Here is a 4,186-nt window from a genome sequence, read left to right on the forward strand (position 1 = left end):
AAGCATACATTCAAAAATCAAAAGTATTGCCACCACATCAAAATAATTAATCTGTTATAAAATTCGAAATTCATGCAATTCATCTCTTTTTCAATTAAGAACATTTTTCATTCAGGAAAGGTGATGGATTCATAGGACATTCATAACTTTAAGGCATAGACACTAAGACACTAATGATCATAAGACACAAACATAGATAAACATAAGCATGAAAATTCAAAAAACAGGAAAATAAGGAACAAGGAGATTAAAGAACGGGTCCACCTTAGTGATGGCAGCTTGTTCTTCCTCTTGAAGATCTTATGCAGTGCTTGAGCTCCTCAATGTCTCTTCCTTGCCTTTGTTGCTCCTCTCTCATGATTCTTTGATCTTCTCTAATTTCATGGAGGAGGATGGAATGTTCTTGGTGCTCCACCCTTAATTGTCCCATGTTGGAACTCAATTCTCCTAGAGATGTGTTGATTTGCTCCCAATAGTTTTGTGGAGGAAAGTGCATCCCTTGAGGCATCTCAGGGATTTCATGATGAGTGAGATCTCTTGTTTGCTCTATCCTTTTCTTACTGATGGGCTTGTCCTCATCAATGAGGATGTCTCCCTCTATGTCAACTCCAACTGAATAACAGAGGTGACAAATGAGATAAGGAAAGGCTAACCTTGCCAAGGTAGAGGACTTGTCTACCACCTTATAAAGTTCTTGGGCTAAACCTCATGAACTTCTACTTCTTCTCCAATTATGATGCTATGAATCATGATGGCCCGGTCTATAGTAACTTCGGACCGGTTGCTAGTGGGAATGATTGAGCGTTGGATAAACTCCAACCATCCCCTAGCCACGGGCTTGAGGTCATGCCTTCTTAGTTGAACCGGCTTCCCTCATGAATCTCTCTTCCATTGAGCGCCCTCTTCACAGATGTCTATGAGGACTTGGTCCAACCTTTGATCAAAGTTGACCCTTCTAGCGTAAGGGTGTTCATCTCCTTGCATCATGGGCAAGTTGAATGCCAACCTTACATTTTCTGGACTAAAATCTAAGTATTTCCCCCAAACCATTGTAAGGCAATTCTTTGGGTCCGGGTTCACACTTTGATCATGGTTCTTGGTGATCCATGCATTGGCATAGAACTCTTGAACTATTAAGATTCCGACTTGTTGAATAGGGTTGGTAAGAACTTCCCAACCTCTTCTTCGGATCTCTTGTCGGATCTCCGGATATTCACTCTTTTTGAGTTTGAAAGGGACCTCAGGGATCACCTTCTTCAAGGCCACAACTTCATAGAAGTGGTCTTGATGCACCCTTGAAATGAATCTCTCCATCTCCCATGACTCGGAGGTGGAAGCTTTTGCCTTCCCTTTCCTCTTTCTAGAGGTTTCTCCGGCCTTAGGTGCCATAAATGGTTATGGAAAAACAAAAAGCAATGCTTTTACCACACCAAACTTAGAAGGTTTGCGCGTCCTCGAGCAAAAGAAGAAAGAAGAGAGTAGAAGAAGAAGAAATAGAGGAGATGGAGATGGCTTTGTGGTTTGGCCAAAGGGAGAGAAGTCGTATTTAGGTTGTGTGAAAATGAGGTGGTAAAGATGGGTTTATATAGGAGTGGAGAGAGGGGAAGGTTCGGCTATGTGAGGGTGGCTTTGGGAGGCAAAGTGGTTTGAATTTGAATGGTGAGGTAAGTGGGGTTTTATGAAGGATGGATGTGAGTGGTGAAGAGAAAGATGGGATTTGATAGGTGAAGGGTTTTTGGAGAAGAGGTGTTGAGGTGATTGGTGAATGGGTGAAGAAGAGAGATAGTGGTGGGGTAGGTGGGGATCCTATGGGGTCCACAGATCTTGAGGTGTCAAGGAAAAGTCATCCCTGCACCAAGTGGCGAGCAAAAATGCTCTTTATGCCAATTCTAGCGTTAAACGCCGGGCTGGTGCCCATCTCTGGCATTTAACGCCAGCTTCTTGCCCTTTCCTAGCGTTTAACACCAGTCTGGTGCCCCTTTCTAGCGTTAAACGCCCAGAATGGTGCCAGACTGGGCGTTAAACGCCCATTTGCTGCCCTTACTGGCGTTTAAACGCCAGTAAGTTTTTCCTCCAGGGTGTGCTATTTTTTTCTTTCTATTTTTCATTCTGTTTTTGCTTTTTCAATTGATTTTGTGACTTCCCATGATCATCAACCTACAGAAAACATAAAATAACAAAGGAAAAATTTATATAAATATAACATTGGGTTGCCTCCTAACAAGCGCTTCTTTAATGTCAGTAGCTTGACAGTGGGCTCTCATGGAGCCTCATAGATACTCAGAGCAATGTTGGAACCTCCCAATACCAAACTTAGAGTTTGAATGTGGGGGTTCAACACCAAACTTAGAATTTGGTTGTGGCCTCCCAACACCAAACTTAGAGTTTGACTGTGGGGGCTCTGTTTGACTCTGTTTTGAGAGAAGCTCTTCATGCTTCCTCTCCATGGTAACAGAGGGATATCCTTGAGCCTTAAACACAAAAGATTCTTCATTCACTTGAATGATCAATTCTCCTCTGTCCACATCAATCACAGCCTTTGCTGTGGCTAGGAAGGGTCTGCCAAGGATGATGGATTCATCCATGCACTTCCCAGTCTTTAGGACTATGAAATCAGCAGGGATGTTATGGTCTTCAACTTTTACCAGAACATCCTCTACAAGTCCATAAGCCTGTTTTCTTGAGTTATCTGCCATCTCTAGTGAGATTTTTGCAGCTTGTACCTCAAAGATCCCTAGCTTCTCCATTACAGAGAGAGGCATGAGGTTTATGCTTGTCCCTAGGTCACACAGAGCCTTCTTGAAGGTCATGGTGCCTATGGTACAAGGTATTGAGAACTTCCCAGGGTCCTGTCTTTTTTGAAGTAGTTTCTACCTAGACATGTCATCCAATTCTTTGGTGAGCAAAGGGGGTTCATCCTCCCAAGTCTCATTACCAAATAACTTGTCATTTAGCTTCATGATTGCTCCAAGGTATTTAGCAACTTGCTCTTCAGTGACATCTTCATCCTCTTCAGAGGAAGAATATTCATCAGAGCTCATGAATAGCAGAAGTAAATCCAATGGAATCTCTATGGTCTCATTATGAGCCTCAGATTCCCATGGTTCCTCATTAGGGAACTCATTGGAGGCCAGTAGACGTCCATTGAGGTCTTCCTCAGTGGCGATCACTGCCTCTTCCTTCTCTCCAAGTTCGGCCATGTGGGTCATGTTAATAGCCTTCCATTCTCCTTTTGGATTCTCTTCTGTATTGCTTGAAAGAGTACTAGGAGGGAGTTCAGTAATTTTCTTGCTCAGTTGTCCCACTTGTGCCTCCAAGTTTCTAATGGAGGACCTTGTTTCAGTCATGAAACTTTGAGTGGTTTTGATTAGATCAGAGACCATGGTTTCTAAGTCAGAGTGGCTCTGCTTAGAATTTTCTGTCTGTTGCTGAGAAGATGATAGAAAAGGCTTGCCATTGCTAAACCTGTTTCTTCCACCATTATTGTTGTTGAAACCTTGTTGAGGTCTCTGTTGATCCTTCCATGAGAGATTTGGATGATTCCTCCATGAAGGATTATAGGTGTTTCCATAGGAGTCTCCCATGTAATTCACCTCTTCTATTAGAGGATTCTCAAGATCATAAGCTTCTTCTTCAGATAAAGCGTCCTTAGTACTGCCTGGTGCAGCTTGCATTCCAGACAGACTTTGAGAAATCATATTGACTTGTTGAGTCAATATTTTGTTTTGAGCAAATATGGCATTCAGAGTATCAATCTCAAGAACTCCTTTCTTCTGATTTGTCCCATTGTTCACAGGATTCCTTTCAGAAGTGTACATGAATTGGTTATTTGCAACCATTTCAATGAGTTCTTGAGCTTCTGCAGGCGTCTTCTTCAGATGAAGAGATCCTCCAACAAAGCTATCCAAAGACATCTTGGACAGTTTAGACAGACCATCATAGAAGATACCTATGATGCTCCATTCAGAAAGCATGTCAAAATGGCACTTTCTGATCAATTGTTTGTATCTTTCCCAAGCTTCATAGAGGGATTCACCTTCCTTCTGTCTGAAGGTTTGGACATCCACTCTAAGCTTACTCAATCTTTTAGGTGGAAAGAACTTTGCCAAGAAGGCATTGACTAGCTTTTCCCAAGAGTTCAAGCTTTCTTTAAGTTGTGAGTCCAACCATATCCTAGCTCTGTCTC

Source organism: Arachis duranensis, chromosome 4 (assembly GCF_000817695.3).
Source record: "Arachis duranensis cultivar V14167 chromosome 4, aradu.V14167.gnm2.J7QH, whole genome shotgun sequence".
In the NCBI taxonomy this organism is placed as follows: Eukaryota; Viridiplantae; Streptophyta; class Magnoliopsida; order Fabales; family Fabaceae; genus Arachis; species Arachis duranensis.